Here is a 22,344-nt window from a genome sequence, read left to right as displayed (position 1 = left end):
TTTGTTTATAAAGCACAATCAAATTCTTAACTCTAGAGGGCCGGTAGGCCCTTCTAGATAAGATCCCACACCCTCCCGTAATGTTAAATGAAAATTCACAGATTTTCGCCGATTTTCCCATAGGAATAACATGAGGTTTTTGGTGCTCCTGGACATCGAATCATTTAAAACTAAAATTTAATATTTCTTTGACCCGGACGTGATTCGAACACGCAACCTTCTGACCTGGAGTCAGACGCGCTACTATTGCGCCACCGAGCTCCTCGTACTAAGGTTTAACGCGTGGAATTCCATAATCAAGCGAAAAACAAAATTTTAATATTCCTTTGACACGGACGTGATTCGAACACGCAGCCTTCTGATCTGGATTCAGACGCGCTATTATTGCGCCACCGTGCCCCTCGTAGTAAGGTTTAACGGGTACAATTCTATAATCAAGCGAAAAACTAAATTTTAATATTTTTTGACCCGGGCGTGCTTCGAACACGCAGCCTTCTGATATGGAGTCAAAAGCGCTACCATTGCGCCACCGAGCCCTTTGTACTAACGTTTAACGGGTAGAACTCTATAGTCAAGCGAAAAACTAAATTTTAATATTTCTTTGACCCGGACGTGATTCGAACACGCAGCCTTCTCATCTGGAGTCAGACGCGCTACCATTGCGCCACCGAGCCCCTTGTACTATGGTTTAACGGGTAGAATTCTATAAACAAGCGAAAAACTAAATTTTAATATTTCTTTGACCCGGACGTGATTCGAACACGCAACCATCTGATCTGGAGTCAGACGCGCTACCATTGCGCCACCGAGCCCCTCGTACTAAAGTTTAACGGGTAGAATTCTATAAACAAGCGAAAAACTAAATTTTAATATTTCTTTGACCATGACGTGATTCGAACACGCAACCATCTGATCCGGAGTCAGACGCGCTACCATTGCGCCACCGAGCCCCTCGTACTAAGGTTTAACGGGTAGAATTCTATAAACAAGCGAAAAACTAAATTTTAATATTTCTTTGACCCGGACGTGATTCGAACACGCAGCCTCCTGATCTGGAGTCAGACGCGCTACCATTGCGCCACCTAGCCCCTTATAATTAAGTTTGGCGGGTAGAATTCTATAAACAAGCGAAAAACTAAGCCCCTTATACGAAGGTATAATAAGCAGAATTCGCTGATAAACTCGCAATAACTCGGAATTGAAATTAACATTAATGTAAAATTTCAAATAAAGTGCGTTATATTGATTGTTGTATTGTCAATACCACGGATAGCATTAGTGTGCAAGCGTTAATCAAATAGGTTTTCTAAGGGTAAAACTCTTCTCACATTAACCCTTTAAGATACTTAAAACCAAAATTAGTAATAAATATTGAATTTACTTCTTATATTGGCTTTCCATCGTTAATGTATAAGCTAATGTCAGTTCCACTTTAATCATACTTACCTGGCGTCGCTGCGGCCTTGATCTTTGAGGAGGCGAGCAGGGGTGAGACTCGGTCACTGCACTCTGATCGGGTTGACCCTCACCACTATCACTAATCGTGATCAGTGGGGCGTACTATTTTTGGTAAAGGGGGTCGTGCGTTCGCGCTCACCCCCACAAGTAAAGAAATTCAAAGTTCAACATACATCACATAACATACCGCGTTCATTGTATTCTGAATTGAAATAGAATCTGCATATAAAGATGTGTGTGAGATTTTAAAAACATGCAGTGCGTCATGCATGTGTAGTGAAACAACGTAGAACAAAACAGAGCTTTCGTATAGACTTTTTCGACGTAAAAAGGGGGTAGGCAACCCTCAATATCGGGACATTCTAGGGGATTGATACGTTGCTGTCTCTGCGCAATCTCAAGATCCCCTAAGCCTACAGCGCAGGCGCCAAAAAGCGAGATGGAAGGCAAAGTTTTACCCCGTGCCTTTCCCTCTTAGTTACATCGAAATGGTTTATTGCTGTAAGAAAATTCAACTGTATTTACTATCCGTATTACAAGAAGAAATCACTAATTCTTAATTCAACTATTGTCCTCGAAATACTTGGATCATATTTTCGATAATTTATCGTCTCTTCACCTTAACTCTTATTGAAAGTATAAAACCTAATCAAATTCTTAACTCTAGAGGGCCGGTAGGCCCTTCTAGATAAGATCCCACACCCTCCCGTAATGTTAAATGAAAATTCACAGATTTTCGCCGATTTTCCCATAGGAATAACATGGGGTTTTTGGTGCTCCTGGACATCGAAAGATTTAAAACTAAATTTTAATATTTCTTTTACCCGGACGTGATTCGAACACGCAACCATCTGATCTGGAATCAGACGCGCTACCATTGCGCCACCTAGCCCCTCGTACTAAGGTTTAACGGGTAGAATTCTATAAACAAGCGAAAAACAAAATTTTAATATTTCTTTGACCATGACGTGATTCGAACACGCAACCATCTGATCTGGAGTCAGACGCGCTACCATTTCGCCACCGAGCCCCTCGTACTAAGGTTTAACGGGTAGAATTCTATAAACAAGCGAAAAACTAAACTTTAATATTTCTTTGACCCGGACGTGATTCGAACACTCAGCCTCCTGATCTGGAGTCAGACGCGCTACCATTGCGCCACCTAGCCCCTTATAATAAAGTTTGGCGGGTAGAATTCTATAAACAAGCGAAAAACTAAGCCCCTTATACGAAGGTATAATAAGCAGAATTCGCTGATAAACTCGCAATAACTCGGAATTGAAATTAACATTAATGTAAAATTTCAAATAAAGTGCGTTATATTGATTGTTGTATTATCAATACCACGGATAGCATTAGTGTGCAAGCGTTAATCAAATAGGTTTTCTAAGGGTTAAACTCTTCTCACATTAACCCTTTAAGATACTTAAAACCAAAATTAGTAATAAATATTGAATTTACTTCTTATATTTTCCATCGTTAATGTATAAGCTAATGTCAGTTCCACTTTAATCATACTTACCTGGCGTCGCTGCGGCCTTGATCTTTGAGGAGGCGAGCAGGGGTGAGACTCGGTCACTGCACTCTGATCGGGTTGACCCTCACCACTATTACTAATCGTGATCAGTGGGGCGTACTATTTTTGGTAGAGGGGGTCGTGCGTTCGCGCTCACCCCCACAAGTAAAGAAATTCAAAGTTCAACATACATCACATAACATACCGCGTTCATTGTATTCTGAATTGAAATAGAATCTGCATATAAAGATGTGTGTGAGATTTTAAAAACATGCAGTGCTAGGGCTCGGAGTTTCTATAATATAAGCCATTTGATTAATGATGACTATCATGTCATTATACATAATACGATATGCATTAATGGATTGTAACTTAAATAGACGATTAAGTTGTTTATATACAAATATCTATAAACATCCCAAAGAAGTATATATTTATTCGATTTACTGTTATAAACAGTGATAATCGAAATACGTTATCAGTTTAATTATCGTAACTTTAGACTTGATTACAACCAACGAAATATTAACAAGGCATATCAAACAAAAAATGTCGGCGTTCATTCGTATATAGCGTTTTTATAGATGAAAGAAAATAATTTCGTCATATACTTTATTATCAAGAAGGAATTTACTATAAGAAGGCCTATAAACTTTACAAAATTATTAATTCCGATCGTGACCGATACCTCTTGCAGGAGGACATTAACGCTATCTCGGCCTGGTGTTTGCTAAATAACATTCCCATCAACCCATCTAAGTCAGTACATGTTACCTTCACAAGGCGTGTCTGTCGCACGGTTTTGACTTCTTACGAAATTGACCACGTGCCTGTTCGACAGGACTCTGAAACCAAAGATTTGGGCACCGTTTTTGATGCCCACTTACTTTTCAAAACTCATGTCACCAAATCCATTAATATCTGCCGTCGCACTTTGGCGGTTTCGTTACGATTATGCCGGGCTTTGCATTCCCTAACTCATTTTCGAACACTATATCTTGTTAGGTCACGTCTACTATTTGGATGGGTTGCCTGGGGTGGTTGTAGCCCATATCTTCTCTTAAAGATCGAACGTGTACAGCGCAAATTTGTTGAATTTTGTCACACATTTTTTATGCCCCTAGCTAACTATGACTATGTTTCGATACTTAAAATTCTGGACATTCCCCAAATTTCCACAGTTCTTACGTCCAATGATATTTGTTTTATTCATAAATTGATACACAACCGATTACATCTTCCTACCCTATTAGAGTCCCTCAATTTTTTAGTTCCTAAAAATACACGTCATAATTCGACTTTCTATAACCCCCGTAAAAGTATAAATCCAATTGTAAGGATGCAGCATAAGTGCAATTTGTTTGCAACAGATATTGATCTCTTTTGTGATACTCTATTCCAAGTGAAACAAGTCCTACGTGACGTAGCTCAACTGTAATAACCACCTTTTTATCAAATAACCATCCCTACCCCTGCATGTACATAAATCTAAAATTTGAGATTGTATAACCACTCTTGTATATATATTATTGTGATTTGTATCTATTTTGCATTCTACTCAAATGTGCCCGTTCTCGTGAGTTGTAAACAACTTTTTTCGTGCACAATAAACACTCAATTCATTCAAAAAGACGTCCGGTGTGCGCGTGATAGTCGACAATCCCCCCTCATGGGTGGGGGGAGGCTGGAAACCAGGGCGGGACTAAATATTTTATCTTACTCTATATTTTCCACCAGCTATCTCTTTTACCTTCTCGTTAAGCCTTGGTTTGGTTTTTGGAACTCACGAAATCATAAGCATAGTACACTTGATTCGATTTAGAAACAATTATAGAACGAACGATTTTCACGTAGAGACACGTATTCAAAATCTATTAAGTAAGGTTCAAAACCTTTAACTAACTTGTTAATGGCAATTAAAAACCATTCTCGTACCGTTTCTACACCGCTGGGCCCTGGCATCCTTCATTTTCTGTTTACTTTGCTCGAGGTTTTTTTTCTCTATTCGGAATACGTCAATCGCGTCTGTATGACCTATCCCCACGGAATCCAATAGGAAAGCGCAGAGCAATGACGGGCATGAAAGGGGTGGGGCTTATTTGTCCGCTGACACCGGCGTAAGAGTAGAAGCGTAAAATCTAGTGACTTAGGCATTCTTATAGTACATTTATTCTTGTTATTATCCATTAAAAAACATTGCAACTTATTACACATCTTTTTAATACTCATAAGAATTTTTTCAAATGAAAGAAATTATATATCAACAATACGTTATATTTTGAAGTAATATCAGCAGACCTCATTGACCGTTTAATTTCTTCATGTTTTTATATCCTACGTTTTGGCTACTCGTTTATGGTTTCATAACTTAGTTGCGATCCATTTTCGTTTCATTAACAATTGCCATCATGTCGGAGATTCCGGTATAGGTTAACGCATCGTGGCTTCCGCGTACCCGCGTCAGTGTTTGGCATCACTTTCAAATATTATGTGAAACAGTCCGTAATAAATGAAACGTGTCGCGAAATGCAAATATTGTACGATGTAAGTTTTCGATTAGTAAGTGTTAAATGACTTTTGTTGACCTTAATTTTAATTATAGAAATTACTAAATAACTAAATTGATTTTGATTATTAACCCTATTTTGTTTTGTAAACTGTAGATATGTGTCATAACTCTGTACAAAAATTTAACTAGAAAGGTTTTGTTTCATATTGAAATACTAACCCTTTAAAAATAACTCACTAACCCTTCAAATCAGGGTTGTTTGATTTAAATCAGTTTGATTTAAATCAAGCGATTTTTTTAAAAAAAATCATTTGATTAAAATCAAGAATATATTTTTATTTTTAATAAAGGTTTTCTAAGATTCCAAGAAGTAGTTTAAGAAACTCGAGAAGAAACTTAACTAGAAAAGACCTAAAATTAAAAATAATCATGGTTTTGGTATATTTCAATGTAAGTTTTTCCCAGAACTCCAGTTTGTCTTGCTGGAAAGGCTAGGAAATGAAATAGCGGCCAAGCTAGTCTTTTTATACAAGCATTTGAATAGTAATAATATCCAATAGCTGCTTAAATGTCATGATTATTTTGCTTTTGGTTAATTTTGACTCAAAAGTTTTCATGTTGGTAATTTACTATCTATTAGTTCAATAAAAATCAAAAAAATCCGATTTAAATCATAAAAATCGATTTTTTTGAAGAAACCAAAAAATCAACAACCCTGCTTCAAATACAAAGTTTTATCAATAGTATTTTTGGGTTTCTCTTGCCCAGAGTCCCCATTTCACTTTCCCGTTAGTCACGCTTATGGTTTAAAGTTTTAAGTTTGTTTGTTAAAATCACTTCATTATTCCACCGAATTGCTTCTGATCGACGTTAGTTCGACCAACCCTTTAATTTTATTCAGAGGAATAAAATTGACTTTTAGGTTCCTTTTCAGTCGGGGATTTTAGAGTAATCTTAGCTCTCCCACTCTTGGGCAACCCCTCGGCCAAAATCCCTTTACTCTAAGTGAGACAGCTATAGACTTGAATTAAATACAAGGGGGATTAGGTGTCCCTGTCCAAGCCTACTCAGTTTAGTGGCTTTGGTCGAAATGCTTCAAAGTTTCCCAGAATTCAATCAAATACAAATATGCCCAAGCGTAATTGTTTAGTTTTTTTTGTTTCAAACGTTACCATTCCCATACCAATTTTGTTCATATTTTTGTTTACCAATTCCACCCATATTTTTCATCCACCTCCCCATCCGTGGTTTCCAAATACCAACCATTCCCATTCCCAATTAAGAAACGTTATTGCAGTTCCAACCATTACCGAAATGAACAATAGCTGAAAACCATTTCCCTACCAGAGTGTTAGAATGAATATAACCCTTGAGCGTCTTGGTTTGGCCCAAAATTACCACTGCAATACGGGTTCTTCATCGGGAATTTTAGTAAAAATAAGGAGACTGAAAAACTCTAAAAAAATTTGACTTGACTGAGGGACTCTTGCTCGCCAGTCGCCAAGTAGCATGAGTCACTTCCCAAAATATCTATTCCGAGAATTTGGCGCGAAAACTTACAATGGACTGATTGGCAGCTATAATAGCAGTGAATCTCGTGTGCTAAAGTAATAGGAATACGAGCTAGAAGACGGTACTGTGAGCTTAGCTAGCTAGTAACTAGCCTACAACAAACTAGGTGAGATGAGATCATGAGTAGTAGTGGCACCTATGTTATATTGCCTTATATCGTCTAATACTGTCGAAGGCAAATATCTGCCATTACTCAGTGGCAAAACCGTTTTTATTTATTTTAGAATTTTAGGATCTTCCATAGAAAATAGATTCTATCCATTTATTAACCATTTCCAATTAAAATGTGTATCAATTTAACCACTTCCATTCCATATTGGTTTTTACCGTTCATTCCCGATCAGAATATGTGATTTTACTAGAAAAGCCATCCATTCCCACGGTTTTCAATGGTTACCGCGGTAAATGGAAATTTACCATTTCCATGCAGCTCTCTATGTTCTTGGGTTGAAATGTTTTCCAGGTTTAAAAATACAGCCAAATATAAGCGTGAGTAGGTGTTTTTGACAAACCGTACTTGGTTTAGTGGATTTGGTTGAGAAGTGTTTCAAGTTTATCAGAATACAGTCAGATACAAATGTACTCCGTTTAGTGTAGCGCTCGGAGCCTTTTCGCACTTTAAATTCGTTAAGTTTACAGTTCCCAATAACTTGAAGTAGTTACGCCTAATGTGACTATTTTGAAATGAAAATGGAATAGCACCAAACTTGAAAGACCTTAAGTTACGTTTTCATTCACGTTGTCAGTCAATACTTAGTTCTATACCGGAAAATAAATACCTCGTTAATGAAATTGGGGTTGGTTCTTCATGTATTGTAACAGATGTACATAATACTTCTCTTCGAGAGAAGTGTACCACAAAGCGGGGTAATTGTAACATGATTGTTCTCAACATCAGAATATTTGGAGCAAGGTTACCAAACCTAATCACATACGCGATATATAGTTCACTTGTCATTACTCTATTAGGGCTTAACTATTTGAAAAGCCGCGCTTGTGGATTTTTGTCCCGCGTCAAGACGAGGTTTCTGAGGTGATTTCTGAGGACTTAGTTTACGCTTATGGAATGCATTACACCCATTATAAATAAGTCAAGACTCATTTAAAATATTTAAAATTATTTAAAAACATATTTACAAAAAGGAGCATACATTTTAGTAACATAACTCAGCTGACTTGTGCATCGCGTACTGCATGAAGCTATTTAACTTTAACCAAATCGACCTGGGAATTACTTAACACTAGTGAATTTAACTAAAAGGACTCTTATGCATAGCCGATAAGAATATCCACGTATATAAAGCTTTATTATTATTATTATTGTGGCACCGATATTTACAAGTAAACCTAAGTGTGTTTAAATACTTGTCAGTTTCTGAAAGTAGAGTTACCCACCGCGTTTGTAACGTTCGTCCTACGCATAGACATCCGTTGACACTCTTTGGATCTCTTGTGCGGTACGCGACAATTTGGTCTCGCCGTTATGGTCTCGCCGTTTTGGTCTCGGGACAATTGGGTCTCGGGACAAATGGGTCTCGGGACAAATGGGTCTCGGGACAAATGGGTCTCGGGACAAATGGGTCTCGGGACAAATGGGTCTAGGGACAAATAGGTCTCGGGACAATTGGGTCTCGGGACAAATGGGTCTCGGCACAATTGGGTCTCGGGACAAATGGGCCTCGGGACAAATGGGCCTCGGGACAAATGGGTCTCGTGACAATTGTTTCTCGGGACAAATGGGCCTCGGGACAAATGGGTCTCGTGACAATTGTTTCTCGGGACAAATGGGTCTCGGGACCTAACCCAACCCAACCTTGTTTGGAGGTAAGAAGATTATTTATATGAGTATTAAAAGTCCGCCTCTTACCACGAACAATTTATTAGCAATAATAGAAATATTTTGGAAAAGGTGTCAGCTAATTAATTGGAGAATATTTTGAAAAAGGTGGCAGCTAACTATTAGGAGAATATTTTGCAAAAAGGTGACAGCTAATTAGTAGGAGAATGTTTTGGAAAAGGTGGCAGCTAATTAATAGGAGAATATTTTGGAAAAGGTGGCAGCTAACTATTAGGAGAATATTTTGCAAAAAGGTGACAGCTAATTAATAGGAGAATATTTAGGAAAAGGTGGCAGCTAATTAGTTGGAGAATATTTTGGAAAAGGTGGCAGCTAACTATTAGGAGAATATTTTGCAAAAAGGTGACAGCTAATTAATAGGAGAATATTTAGGAAAAGGTGGCAGCTAACTATTAGGAGAATATTTTGGAAAAGGTGGCAGCTAATTAATAGGAGAATATTTTGGAAAAGGTGGCAGCTAATTAATAGGAGAATATTTTGGAAAAGGTGGCAGCTAACTATTAGGAGAATATTTTGCAAAAAGGTGACAGCTAATTAATAGGAGAATGTTTTGGAAAAGGTGGCAGCTAATTAATAGGAGTATGTTTTGGAAAAGGTGGCAGCTAATTAATAGGAGAATATTTTGGAAAAGGTGGCAGCTAACTATTAGGAGAATATTTTGCAAAACGGTGACAGCTAATTAATAGGAGAATATTTAGGAAAAGGTGGCAACTAATTAATAGGAGAAAATTTTGGAAAAGGTGGCAACGAATTTTTGGGACCATAGATTTAGAAAAGGAGGAAACTAATTAATAGGAGAAAATTTTGGAAAAGGTGTCAGCTAATTAATTGGAGAATATTTTGAAAAAGGTGGCAGCTAACTATTTGGAGAATATTTTGCAAAAAGGTGACAGCTAATTAGTAGGAGAATGTTTTGGAAAAGGTGGCAGCTAATTAGTAGGAGAATGTTTTGGAAAAGGTGGCAGCTAATTAATAGGAGAATATTTTGGAAAAGGTGGCAGCTAACTATTAGGAGAATATTTTGCAAAAAGGTGACAGCTAATTAATAGGAGAATATTTAGGAAAAGGTGGCAGCTAATTAGTTGGAGAATATTTTGGAAAAGGTGGCAGCTAACTATTAGGAGAATATTTTGCAAAAAGGTGACAGCTAATTAATAGGAGAATATTTAGGAAAAGGTGGCAGCTAACTATTAGGAGAATATTTTGGAAAAGGTGGCAGCTAATTAATAGGAGAATATTTTGGAAAAGGTGGCAGCTAATTAATAGGAGAATATTTTGGAAAAGGTGGCAGCTAACTATTAGGAGAATATTTTGCAAAAAGGTGACAGCTAATTAATAGGAGAATGTTTTGGAAAAGGTGGCAGCTAATTAGTAGGAGAATGTTTTGGAAAAGGTGGCAGCTAATTAATAGGAGAATATTTTGGAAAAGGTGGCAGCTAACTATTAGGAGAATATTTTGCAAAAAGGTGACAGCTAATTAATAGGAGAATGTTTTGGAAAAGGTGGCAGCTAATTAATAGGAGTATGTTTTGGAAAAGGTGGCAGCTAATTAATAGGAGAATATTTTGGAAAAGGTGGCAGCTAACTATTAGGAGAATATTTTGCAAAACGGTGACAGCTAATTAATAGGAGAATATTTAGGAAAAGGTGGCAACTAATTAATAGGAGAAAATTTTGGAAAAGGTGGCAACGAATTTTTGGGACCATAGATTTAGAAAAGGAGGAAACTAATTAATAGGAGAAAATTTTGGAAAAGGTGGCAACGAATTTTTGGGACCATTGCTTTTGAAAAGGAGAAAACTAATTATAGGTAACCAAATAATCACGATACCAAATAATCCCGAGACCAAATAATCACGATACCAAATAGTCACGATACCAAATAGTCCCAAGACCAAATAGTCACGATACCAAATAGTCCCGATACCAAATAGTCCCGAGACCAAATAATCACGAGACCAAATAATCACGAGACCAAATAGTTCCGAGACCAAATAGTTCCGAGACCAAATAGTCCCGAGACCAAATAGTCCCGAGACCAAATAGTACCGAGACCAAATCGGTGAGACCAAATAGTTCCGAGACCAAATAGTCCCGAGACCAAATAGTACCGAGACCAAATCGGTGAGACCAATTAGTCCCGCGACCAAATCGGTGAGACCAATTAGTCCCGCGACCAAATCGGCGAGACCAATTCGGCGAGACCAAATTGTCCTGCTCCGCACTAGGGAATATAAGAGTAATGAAAGTCGTAAAATGACAACCATTTCGTAGTGTAACACGAGTTTCGTCGCTAACAGCTGTAACGACTGATGTCATCTTGAAGCATATTTTTAAATATTAAAGAAAGCCAGATCCTATATAGGCACGGAATTAAATTTAAACCTCTCATAGATATACGTTAGACTATTGGTAACGTTGCTATACATTGTCTGTGAGAGACTACTTTCAGAAATAAAGCTTGCATGAATGGTTATGGAAAAGAGCCAATATGAACAAATATGTTATCTTTATCAGTTGCCAATATTATACGCGAATAGAAATATCTAGCGCTAATGTTGTATACTAACAATGTCAATTGAATATCCACTAAGGTCTTATATATACAAATGTTATTGTTTGTAAATAACGTATTCATTAGCATTATTCGTTCCACTATATTTATAAATAAAATATACATATCAATATCTATAATTTCAGATAATGTATAACAGAGTCCGAGCCCTATGCAGTGCGTCATGCATGTGTAGTGAAACAACGTAGAACAAAACAGAGCTTTCGTATAGACTTTTTCGACGTAAAAAGGGGGTAGGCAACCCTCAATATCGGGACATTCTAGGGGATTGATACGTTGCTGTCTCTGCGCAATCTCAAGATCCCCTAAGCCTACAGCGCAGGCGCCAAAAAGCGAGATGGAAGGCAAAGTTTTACCCCGTGCCTTTCCCTCTTAGTTACATCGAAATGGTTTATTGCTGTAAGAAAATTCAACTGTATTTACTATCCGTATTACAAGAAGAAATCACTAATTCTTAATTCAACTATTGTCCTCGAAATACTTGGATCATATTTTCGATAATTTATCGTCTCTTCACCTTAACTCTTATTGAAAGTATAAAACCTAAACTTTGTCTATAAAGCACAATCAAATTCTTAGCTCTAGAGGGCCGGTAGGCCCTTCTAGATAAGATCCCACACCCTCCCGTAATGTTAAATGAAAATTCACAGATTTTCGCCGATTTTCCCATAGGAATAACATGGGGTTTTTGGTGCTCCTGGACATCGAAAGATTTAAAACTAAATTTTAATATTTCTTTGACCCGGACGTGATTCGAACACGCAACCATCTGATCTGGAGTCAGACGCGCTACCATTGCGCCACCTAGCCCCTCGTACTAAGGTTTAACGGGTAGAATTCTATAAACAAGCGAAAAACAAAATTTTAATATTTCTTTGACCATGACGTGATTCGAACACGCAACCTTCTGATCTGGAGTCAGACGCGCTTCCATTGCGCCACCGAGCCCCTGGTGCTAAGGTTTAACGGGTTGATTCCTATAATCAAGCGAAAAACTAAATTTTAATATTCCTTTGACCCGGACCAAGGATGATAGGGGGTGGATACGAATTCTGAGAGAAATACGCGCCGTAACTTCGGACGCGATTGGGTCTGGTGGGACGCTTAAAATGGGGGAGGAATACTCGGGACGAAAGGCAGGTGAGCTACCTCAGAACTAGACCCTATTTAGCGCCATCGTGTAGGCCTAATTTTGCATGTATATTGCCAAAGTTATTTTAAACCTTTTTCTCATAAATAAAATTTGCAATTGAAACATTAAATTTTATATAGAGTTAATATTTAATAATTATTGTTTCGAAATTGTTGCTAAAATAATAGTGCTCATAGATGACGCTGCAATAGGGAAACGCCGGTAGGAATTTCTTTGACGGCGCTAAACGCGTCTGATAGAGTTCTTTGTTCCGCTTTCAAGGGGATTGAAAGGATTATAAGATCAAATATTTCATTAAATAATGTTTTTAACTTCTAACTACGGTGTAAAATGATCATTTTTATGCGCGAAAGAAGAAAAGGTTTAATAATCAATGTAAGTTTTTTCAAACATAGTAAAATCATGTTTTGTTTCATCACAATGCATTAGTGGTTAAATTCCACTTTTTTCATCAAATGGCTGATCTTTTCAATCGTCCTTGAAATAGGAATTAACAACTCTAGGTGACGCCCAGCGCGTTCAAATAAATCCCTACCGGCGTTTCCCTATTGCAGCGTCATCTACGTACACTATTATTTTTGGAACAATTTCGAAGCAATAATTATTAAATATTAAGTTTATATAAAATTTAGTGTATCAATTGCAAATTTTATTTACGAGGAAAAGGTTTAAAATAACTTTGGCAATATGCATGCAAAATTAGGCCAACACGATGGCGCTAAATAGGGTCTAGTTCTGAGGTAGCTCACCTGCCTTTCGTCCCGAGTATTCCTCCCCCATTTTTAGCGTCCCACCAGACCCAATCGCGTCCGAAGTTACGGCGCGTATTTCTCTCAGAATTCGTATCCACCCCCTATCATCCTTGCCCGGACGTGATTCGAACACGCAGCCTTCTGATCTGCAGTCAGACGCGCTACTATTGCGCCACCGTGCCCCTCGTACTAAGGTTTAACGGATAGAATTCTATAATCAAGCGAATAACTAAGTTTTAATATTTTTTGACCCGGGCGTGATTCGAACACGCAGCCTTCTGATCTGGAGTCAGAAGTGCTACCATTGCGCCACCGAGCCCCTTGTACTAACGTTTAACGGGTAGAATTCTATAATCAAGCGAAAAACTAAATTTTAATATTTCTTTGACCCGGACGTGATTCGAACACGCAGCCTTCTGATCTGGAGTCAGACGCGCTACCATTGCGCCACCGAGCCCATTGTACTAACGTTTAACGGGTAGAAGTCTATAATCAAGCGAAAAACTAAATTTTAATATTTCTTTGACCCGGACGTGATTCGAACACGCAGCCTTCTGATCTGGAGTCAGACGCGCTACCATTGCGCCACCGAACCCCTTGTACTAACGTTTAACGGGTAGAATTCTATAATCAAGCGAAAAACTAAATTTTAATATTTCTTTGACCCGGACGTGATTCGAACACGCAGCCTTCTCATCTGGAGTCAGACGCGCTACCATTGCGCCACCGAGCCCCTTGTACTAAGGTTTAACGGGTAGAATTCTATAAACAAGCCAAAAACTAAATTTTAATATTTCTTTGCCCTTGACGTGATTCGAACACGCAGCCTTCTGATCTGGAGTCAGACGCGCTACCATTGCGCCACCTAGCCCCTTATAATAAGGTTTGACGGGTAGAATTCTATAAACAAGCGAAAAACTAAGCCCCTTATACGAAGGTATAATAAGCAGAATTCGCTGATAAACTCGCAATAACTCGGAATTGAAATTAACATTAATGTAAAATTTCAAATAAAGTGCGTTATATTGATTGTTGTATTATGAATACCACGGATAGCATTAGTGTGCAAGCGTAAATCAAATAGGTTTTTTAAGGGTAAAACCCTTCTCACATTAACCCTTTAAGATACTTAAAACCAAAATTAGTAATAAATATTGAATTTACTTCTTATATTGGCTTTCCATCGTTAATGTATAAGCTAATGTCAGTTCCGCTTTAATCATACTTACCTGGCGTCGCTGCGGCCTTGATCTTTGAGTAGGCGAGCTGGGGCGAGACTCGGTCACTGCACTCCGATCGGGTTGACCCACACCACTATCACTAATCGTGATCAATGGGGCGTACTATTTTTGGTAGAGGGGGTCGTGCGTTCGCGCTCACCCCCACAAGTAAAGAAATTCAAAGTTCAACATACATCACATAACATACCGCGTTCATTGCATTCTGAATTGAAATAGAATCTGCATATAAAGATGTGTGTGAGATTTTAAAAACATGCAGTGCGTCATGCATGTGTAGTGAAACAACGTAGAACAAAACAGAGCTTTCGTATAGACTTTTTCGACGTAAATAGGGGGTAGGCAACCCTCAATATCGGGACATTCTAGGGGATTGATACGTTGCTGTCTCTGCGCAATCTCAAGATCCCCTAAGCCTACAGCGCAGGCGCCAAAAAGCGAGATGGAAGGCAAAGTTTTACCCCGTGCCTTTCCCTCTTAGTTACATCGAAATGGTTTATTGCTGTAAGAAAATTCAACTGTATTTACTATCCGTATTACAAGAAGAAATCACTAATTCTTAATTCAACTATTGTCCTCGAAATACTTGGATCATATTTTCGATAATTTATCGTCTCTTCACCTTAACCCTTATTGAAAGTATAAAACCTAAACTTTGTCTATAAAGCACAATCAAATTCTTAACTCTAGAGGGCCGGTAGGCCCTTCTAGATAAGATCTTACACCCTCCCGTAATGTTGAATGAAAATTCACAGATTTTCGGCGAGTTTCCCATAGGAATAACATGGGGTTTTTGGTGCTCCTGGACATCGAATCATTTAAAACTAAATTTTAATATTTCTTTGACCCGGACGTGATTCGAACACGCAGCCTTCTCATCTGGAGTCAGACGCGCTACCATTGCGCCACCGAGCCCCTTGTACTAAGGTTTAACGGGTAGAATTCTATAAACAAGCCAAAAACTAAATTTTAATATTTCTTTGCCCTTGACGTGATTCGAACACGCAGCCTTCTGATCTGGAGTCAGACGCGCTACCATTGCGCCACCTAGCCCCTTATAATAAGGTTTGACGGGTAGAATTCTATAAACAAGCGAAAAACTAAGCCCCTTATACGAAGGTATAATAAGCAGAATTCGCTGATAAACTCGCAATAACTCGGAATTGAAATTAACATTAATGTAAAATTTCAAATAAAGTGCGTTATATTGATTGTTGTATTATCAATACCACGGATAGCATTAGTGTGCAAGCGTAAATCAAATAGGTTTTCTAAGGGTAAAACTCTTCTCACATTAACCCTTTAAGATACTTAAAACCAAAATTAGTAATAAATATTGAATTTACTTCTTATATTGGCTTTCCATCGTTAATGTATAAGCTAATGTCAGTTCCGCTTCAATCATACTTACCTGGCGTCGCTGCGGCCTTGATCTTTGAGTAGGCGAGCTGGGGCGAGACTCGGTCACTGCACTCCGATCGGGTTGACCCTCACCACTATCACTAATCGTGATCAATGGGGCGTACTATTTTTGGTAGAGGGGGTCGTGCGTTCGCGCTCACCCCCACAAGTAAAGAAATTCAAAGTTCAACATACATCACATAACATACCGCGTTCATTGCATTCTGAATTGAAATAGAATCTGCATATAAAGATGTGTGTGAGATTTTAAAAACATGCAGTGCGTCATGCATGTGTAGTGAAACAACGTAGAACAAAACAGAGCTTTCGTATAGACTTTTTCGACGTAAATAGGGGGTAGGCAACCCTCAATATCGGGACATTCTAGGGGATTGATACGTTGCTGTCTCTGCGCAATCTCAAGATCCCCTAAGCCTACAGCGCAGGCGCCAAAAAGCGAGATGGAAGGCAAAGTTTTACCCCGTGCCTTTCCCTCTTAGTTACATCGAAATGGTTTATTGCTGTAAGAAAATTCAACTGTATTTACTATCCGTATTACAAGAAGAAATCACTAATTCTTAATTCAACTATTGTCCTCGAAATACTTGGATCATATTTTCGATAATTTATCGTCTCTTCACCTTAACCCTTATTGAAAGTATAAAACCTAAACTTTGTCTATAAAGCACAATCAAATTCTTAACTCTAGAGGGCCGGTAGGCCCTTCTAGATAAGATCTTACACCCTCCCGTAATGTTGAATGAAAATTCACAGATTTTCGGCGAGTTTCCCATAGGAATAACATGGGGTTTTTGGTGCTCCTGGACATCGAATCATTTAAAACTAAATTTTAATATTTCTTTGACCCGGACGTGATTCGAACACGCAGCCTTCTCATCTGGAGTCAGACGCGCTACCATTGCGCCACCGAGCCCCTTGTACTAAGGTTTAACGGGTAGAATTCTATAAACAAGCCAAAAACTAAATTTTAATATTTCTTTGCCCTTGACGTGATTCGAACACGCAGCCTTCTGATCTGGAGTCAGACGCGCTACCATTGCGCCACCTAGCCCCTTATAATAAGGTTTGACGGGTAGAATTCTATAAACAAGCGAAAAACTAAGCCCCTTATACGAAGGTATAATAAGCAGAATTCGCTGATAAACTCGCAATAACTCGGAATTGAAATTAACATTAATGTAAAATTTCAAATAAAGTGCGTTATATTGATTGTTGTATTATCAATACCACGGATAGCATTAGTGTGCAAGCGTAAATCAAATAGGTTTTCTAAGGGTAAAACTCTTCTCACATTAACCCTTTAAGATACTTAAAACCAAAATTAGTAATAAATATTGAATTTACTTCTTATATTGGCTTTCCATCGTTAATGTATAAGCTAATGTCAGTTCCGCTTCAATCATACTTACCTGGCGTCGCTGCGGCCTTGATCTTTGAGTAGGCGAGCTGGGGCGAGACTCGGTCACTGCACTCCGATCGGGTTGACCCTCACCACTATCACTAATCGTGATCAATGGGGCGTACTATTTTTGGTAGAGGGGGTCGTGCGTTCGCGCTCACCCCCACAAGTAAAGAAATTCAAAGTTCAACATACATCACATAACATACCGCGTTCATTGCATTCTGAATTGAAATAGAATCTGCATATAAAGATGTGTGTGAGATTTTAAAAACATGCAGTGCGTCATGCATGTGTAGTGAAACAACGTAGAACAAAACAGAGCTTTCGTATAGACTTTTTCGACGTAAATAGGGGGTAGGCAACCCTCAATATCGGGACATTCTAGGGGATTGATACGTTGCTGTCTCTGCGCAATCTCAAGATCCCCTAAGCCTACAGCGCAGGCGCCAAAAAGCGAGATGGAAGGCAAAGTTTTACCCCGTGCCTTTCCCTCTTAGTTACATCGAAATGGTTTATTGCTGTAAGAAAATTCAACTGTATTTACTATCCGTATTACAAGAAGAAATCACTAATTCTTAATTCAACTATTGTCCTCGAAATACTTGGATCATATTTTCGATAATTTATCGTCTCTTCACCTTAACCCTTATTGAAAGTATAAAACCTAAACTTTGTCTATAAAGCACAATCAAATTCTTAACTCTAGAGGGCCGGTAGGCCCTTCTAGATAAGATCTTACACCCTCCCGTAATGTTAAATGAAAATTCACAGATTTTCGGCGAGTTTCCCATAGGAATAACATGGGGTTTTTGGTGCTCCTGGACATCGAATCATTTAAAACTAAATTTTAATATTTCTTTGACCCGGACGTGATTCGAACACGCAACCTTCTGATCTGGAGTCAGACGCGCTACCATTGCGCCACCGAGCCCCTGGTACTAAGGTTTAACGGGTTGAATCCTATAATCAAGCGAAAAACTAAATCTTAATATTCCTTTGACCCGGACGTGATTCGAACACGCAACATTCTGATCTGGAGTCAGACGCGCTACCATTGCGCCACCGAGCCCCTGGTGCTAAGGTTTAACGGGTTGAATCCTATAATCAAGCGAAAAACTAAATTTTAATATTCCTTTGACCCGGACCAAGGATGATAGGGGGTGGATACGAATTCTGAGAGAAATACGCGCCGTAACTTCGGACGCGATTGGGTCTGGTGGGACGCTTAAAATGGGGGAGGAATACTCGGGACGAAAGGCAAGTGAGCTACCTCAGAACTAGACCCTATTTAGCGCCATCGTGTAGGCCTAATTTTGCATGTATATTGCCAAAGTTATTTTAAACGTTTTTCTCATAAATAAAATTTTCTATTGAAACATTAAATTTTATATAGAGTTAATATTTAATAATTATTGTTTCGAAATTGTTGCTAAAATAATAGTGCTCATAGATGACGCTGCAATAGGGAAACGCCGGTAGGAATTTCTTTGACGGCGCTAAACGCGTCTGATAGAGTTCTTTGTTCCGCTTTCAAGGGGATTGAAAGGATTATAAGATCAAATATTTCATTAAATAATGTTTTTAACTTCTAACTACGGTGTAAAATGATCATTTTTATGCGCGAAAGAAGAAAAGGTTTAATAATCAATGTAAGTTTTTTCAAACATAGTAAAATCATGTTTTGTTTCATCACAATGCGTTAGTAGTTAAATTCCATTTTTTTCATCAAATGGCTAATCTTTTCAATCGTCCTTGAAATAGGAATTAACAACTCTAGGTGACGCCCAGCGCGTTCAAATAAATCCCTACCGGCGTTTCCCTATTGCAGCGTCATCTACGTACACTATTATTTTTGGAACAATTTCGAAGCAATAATTATTAAATATTAAGTTTATATAAAATTTAGTGTATCAATTGCAAATTTTATTTACGAGGAAAAGGTTTAAAATAACTTTGGCAATATGCATGCAAAATTAGGCCAACACGATGGCGCTAAATAGGGTCTAGTTCTGAGGTAGCTCACCTGCCTTTCGTCCCGAGTATTCCTCCCCTATTTTTAGCGTCCCACCAGACCCAATCGCGTCCGAAGTTACGGCGCGTATTTCTCTCAGAATTCGTATCCACCCCCTATCATCCTTGCCCGGACGTGATTCGAACACGCAGCCTTCTGATCTGCAGTCAGACGCGCTTCTATTGCGCCACCGTGCCCCTCGTACTAAGGTTTAACGGGTAGAATTCTATAATCAAGCGAAAAACTAAATTTTAATATTTCTTTGACCCGGACGTGATTCGAACACGCAGCCTTCTGATCTGGAGTCAGACGCGCTACCATTGCGCCACCGAGCCCCTTGTACTAACGTTTAACGGGTAGAAGTCTATAATCAAGCGAAAAACTAAATTTTAATATTTCTTTGACCCGGACGTGATTCGAACACGCAGCCTTCTGATCTGGAGTCAGACGCGCTACCATTGCGCCACCGAGCCCCTTGTACTAAGGTTTAACGGGTAGAATTCTATAAACAAGCGAAAAACTAAATTTTAATATTTCTTTGCCCTTGACGTGATTCGAACACGCAGCCTTCTGATCTGGAGTCAGACGCGCTACCATTGCGCCACCTAGCCCCTTATAATAAGGTTTGACGGGTAGAATTCTATAAACAAGCGAAAAACTAAGCCCCTTATACGAAGGTATAATAAGCAGAATTCGCTGATAAACTCGCAATAACTCGGAATTGAAATTAACATTAATGTAAAATTTCAAATAAAGTGCGTTATATTGATTGTTGTATTATCAATACCACGGATAGCATTAGTGTGCAAGCGTAAATCAAATAGGTTTTTTAAGGGTAAAACTCTTCTCACATTAACCCTTTAAGATACTTAAAACCAAAATTAGTAATAAATATTGAATTTACTTCTTATATTGGCTTTCCATCGTTAATGTATAAGCTAATGTCAGTTCCGCTTTAATCATACTTACCTGGCGTCGCTGCGGCCTTGATCTTTGAGGAGGCGAGCTGGGGCGAGACTCGGTCACTGCACTCCGATCGGGTTGACCCTCACCACTATCACTAATCGTGATCAGTGGGGCGTACTATTTTTGGTAGAGGGGGTCGTGCGTTCGCGCTCACCCCCACAAGTAAACAAATTCAAAGTTCAACATACATCACATAACTTAACGCGTTCATTGTATTCTGAATTGAAATAGAATCTGCATCTAAAGAAGTGTGTGAGATTTTAAAAACATGCATTGCGTCATGCATGTGTAGTGAAACAACGTAGAACAAAACAGAGCTTTCGTATAGACTTTTTCGACGTAAAAAGGGGGTAGGCAACCCTCAATATCGGGACATTCTAGGGGGTTGATACGTTGCTGTCTCTGCGCAATCTCAAGATCCCCTAAGCCTACAGCGCAGGCGCCAAAAAGCGAGATGGAAGGCAAAGTTTTATCCCGTGCCTTTCCCTCTTAGTTACATCGAAATGGTTTATTGCTGAAAGAAAATTCAACTGTATTTACTATTCGTATTACAAGAAGAAATCATTAATTCTTAATTCAACTCTTCTCCTCGAAATACTTGGATCATATTTTCGATCATTTATCGTCTTTTCACCTTAACCCTTTATTGAAAGCATAAAACCTAAACTTTGTCAATAAAGCACAATCAAATTCTTAATAAATATTGCATTTACTTCTAATGTTAGCTTTCCATCTTTTGTATAAAAACTAATGTCAGTTTCGATTTAAGCATACTTACTTGGCGTCACTGCGGCCTTGATCTTTGAGGAGGCGGGCTGGGGCGAGACCCGATCATTGCACTCCGATCGAGTTGACCCTCACCACTATCACTAATCGTGATCAGTGGGGCGTGCTATTTTTGGTAGCGGGGGTCTTGCGTTCGCGCTCACCCCCACAAGGATTGAAATAAAAGGTTAATCACATATCACACACATTAAGTAACTTTCAGTGCATTCTTTGTCGATTATTCAAACTGCACTTGAAGGTTTTGAAGTAGTCAGTGACATACTGTTAATAAGCAGTGTGTAATACATGTACAGTGATTCAACGTAGACCCAAATTATTTAAACTCTTGTTTAGAGTAATTTCTTTCCCATATATGGCAACGTCATAGAGTTAGCTCTTACCTTAGTGATATCCCCCTTCCGGGGCAAATGGTAAATTTTCTCTTTTAAAAGTTGAAAAATCAACAGTATAAATTTAGTGGAGAAATCACTAGTTTCAAACGTTAATTCAGTTATTTTCCAAGACATGATTTGGCCGTACTTTTCATAACTGGGCATCTCCTCGTCATAATCCTACAATGAATCTTAAAACAAAATCAAACCACGGACGTGATTCGAACACGCAGCCTTCTGATCTGAAGTCAGACGCGCTACCATTGCGCCACCGAGCCCCTTGTACGAAGGTTTAATAGGTAGAATTCTATAAACAAGCGAAAAACTAAATTTTATTATATCTTTGAGCCGGACGTTATACTCCAGTTGCTGAAAGCCAATAGAGATTTTCATATAACTTTCTTGATCTAAGTTACAGAGCCGCCCTGGGATCAACTATCAAAAATTTTGTTGCATTAGCAACGAATTAAATCTATTAGGATATTGAAAGAAAAAGGTCTGCTAACATAACTTAACATTATACATTAAAAGGAAAATTATTGAAAAAACAAATTATCTCTTATTGCAAAGTAGTAAGCATTTAACTATTCTTAAAAATGAGGACTACTGCATCGCCATTGGTTTAGTGGCGTCTGTTAAATTGCACCTCTTAACCCAAGGCTATTGATTGAATTCTCACAGGCAGAGAGGGGTAAGGGTAAGGTAGGGGTATGAGGTTCTTTTAAGGTATAACGTTCTGTTATCTGACTTTTTTT

At 38.5% G+C, this 22,344-nt stretch overlaps 22 non-coding genes across 22 annotated transcripts; 7 read left to right on the top strand and 15 right to left on the bottom strand.

The window, feature by feature from the left end:
* Positions 1-602: 602 nt before the first annotated feature.
* Positions 603-674, bottom strand: TRNAW-CCA (transfer RNA tryptophan (anticodon CCA)). The gene has a single exon. It is a non-coding gene; the product is annotated as a tRNA-Trp (tRNA).
* A 66-nt stretch (positions 675-740) lies between these two features.
* Positions 741-812, bottom strand: TRNAW-CCA (transfer RNA tryptophan (anticodon CCA)). The gene has a single exon. It is a non-coding gene; the product is annotated as a tRNA-Trp (tRNA).
* A 66-nt stretch (positions 813-878) lies between these two features.
* Positions 879-950, bottom strand: TRNAR-CCG (transfer RNA arginine (anticodon CCG)). The gene has a single exon. It is a non-coding gene; the product is annotated as a tRNA-Arg (tRNA).
* A 66-nt stretch (positions 951-1,016) lies between these two features.
* Positions 1,017-1,088, bottom strand: TRNAW-CCA (transfer RNA tryptophan (anticodon CCA)). The gene has a single exon. It is a non-coding gene; the product is annotated as a tRNA-Trp (tRNA).
* A 350-nt stretch (positions 1,089-1,438) lies between these two features.
* On the top strand, positions 1,439-1,602 carry LOC149678895 (U1 spliceosomal RNA). The gene has a single exon (XR_016366341.1). It is a non-coding gene; the product is annotated as a U1 spliceosomal RNA (small nuclear RNA).
* A 1,370-nt stretch (positions 1,603-2,972) lies between these two features.
* On the top strand, positions 2,973-3,136 carry LOC149678894 (U1 spliceosomal RNA). The gene has a single exon (XR_016366333.1). It is a non-coding gene; the product is annotated as a U1 spliceosomal RNA (small nuclear RNA).
* Positions 3,137-12,226: 9,090 nt separating this feature from the next.
* Positions 12,227-12,298, bottom strand: TRNAW-CCA (transfer RNA tryptophan (anticodon CCA)). The gene has a single exon. It is a non-coding gene; the product is annotated as a tRNA-Trp (tRNA).
* Positions 12,299-13,640: 1,342 nt separating this feature from the next.
* On the bottom strand, positions 13,641-13,712 carry TRNAW-CCA (transfer RNA tryptophan (anticodon CCA)). The gene has a single exon. It is a non-coding gene; the product is annotated as a tRNA-Trp (tRNA).
* A 66-nt stretch (positions 13,713-13,778) lies between these two features.
* TRNAW-CCA (transfer RNA tryptophan (anticodon CCA)) lies at positions 13,779-13,850 on the bottom strand. The gene has a single exon. It is a non-coding gene; the product is annotated as a tRNA-Trp (tRNA).
* A 66-nt stretch (positions 13,851-13,916) lies between these two features.
* On the bottom strand, positions 13,917-13,988 carry TRNAW-CCA (transfer RNA tryptophan (anticodon CCA)). Its single transcript has one exon. It is a non-coding gene; the product is annotated as a tRNA-Trp (tRNA).
* A 66-nt stretch (positions 13,989-14,054) lies between these two features.
* TRNAW-CCA (transfer RNA tryptophan (anticodon CCA)) lies at positions 14,055-14,126 on the bottom strand. Its single transcript has one exon. It is a non-coding gene; the product is annotated as a tRNA-Trp (tRNA).
* Positions 14,127-14,614: 488 nt separating this feature from the next.
* LOC149678888 (U1 spliceosomal RNA) lies at positions 14,615-14,778 on the top strand. The gene has a single exon (XR_016366348.1). It is a non-coding gene; the product is annotated as a U1 spliceosomal RNA (small nuclear RNA).
* Positions 14,779-15,474: 696 nt separating this feature from the next.
* On the bottom strand, positions 15,475-15,546 carry TRNAW-CCA (transfer RNA tryptophan (anticodon CCA)). The gene has a single exon. It is a non-coding gene; the product is annotated as a tRNA-Trp (tRNA).
* A 488-nt stretch (positions 15,547-16,034) lies between these two features.
* Positions 16,035-16,198, top strand: LOC149678886 (U1 spliceosomal RNA). Its single transcript, XR_016366344.1, has one exon. It is a non-coding gene; the product is annotated as a U1 spliceosomal RNA (small nuclear RNA).
* Positions 16,199-16,894: 696 nt separating this feature from the next.
* TRNAW-CCA (transfer RNA tryptophan (anticodon CCA)) lies at positions 16,895-16,966 on the bottom strand. The gene has a single exon. It is a non-coding gene; the product is annotated as a tRNA-Trp (tRNA).
* Positions 16,967-17,454: 488 nt separating this feature from the next.
* On the top strand, positions 17,455-17,618 carry LOC149678884 (U1 spliceosomal RNA). Its single transcript, XR_016366343.1, has one exon. It is a non-coding gene; the product is annotated as a U1 spliceosomal RNA (small nuclear RNA).
* A 696-nt stretch (positions 17,619-18,314) lies between these two features.
* TRNAW-CCA (transfer RNA tryptophan (anticodon CCA)) lies at positions 18,315-18,386 on the bottom strand. Its single transcript has one exon. It is a non-coding gene; the product is annotated as a tRNA-Trp (tRNA).
* A 66-nt stretch (positions 18,387-18,452) lies between these two features.
* TRNAW-CCA (transfer RNA tryptophan (anticodon CCA)) lies at positions 18,453-18,524 on the bottom strand. Its single transcript has one exon. It is a non-coding gene; the product is annotated as a tRNA-Trp (tRNA).
* Positions 18,525-19,729: 1,205 nt separating this feature from the next.
* Positions 19,730-19,801, bottom strand: TRNAW-CCA (transfer RNA tryptophan (anticodon CCA)). Its single transcript has one exon. It is a non-coding gene; the product is annotated as a tRNA-Trp (tRNA).
* Positions 19,802-19,867: 66 nt separating this feature from the next.
* TRNAW-CCA (transfer RNA tryptophan (anticodon CCA)) lies at positions 19,868-19,939 on the bottom strand. Its single transcript has one exon. It is a non-coding gene; the product is annotated as a tRNA-Trp (tRNA).
* Positions 19,940-20,427: 488 nt separating this feature from the next.
* LOC149678879 (U1 spliceosomal RNA) lies at positions 20,428-20,591 on the top strand. Its single transcript, XR_016366314.1, has one exon. It is a non-coding gene; the product is annotated as a U1 spliceosomal RNA (small nuclear RNA).
* Positions 20,592-21,202: 611 nt separating this feature from the next.
* Positions 21,203-21,366, top strand: LOC149678878 (U1 spliceosomal RNA). Its single transcript, XR_016366319.1, has one exon. It is a non-coding gene; the product is annotated as a U1 spliceosomal RNA (small nuclear RNA).
* Positions 21,367-22,344: the final 978 nt, after the last annotated feature.

Source organism: Phalangium opilio, unplaced genomic scaffold (assembly GCF_054372755.1).
Source record: "Phalangium opilio isolate 3A_F unplaced genomic scaffold, DU_Popi_V2 ptg000042l_1, whole genome shotgun sequence".
NCBI lineage: Eukaryota > Metazoa > Arthropoda > Arachnida > Opiliones > Phalangiidae > Phalangium > Phalangium opilio.
Note: the sequence above shows the minus strand (reverse complement) of the source record. Positions and strands in the feature narration are given on the sequence as shown.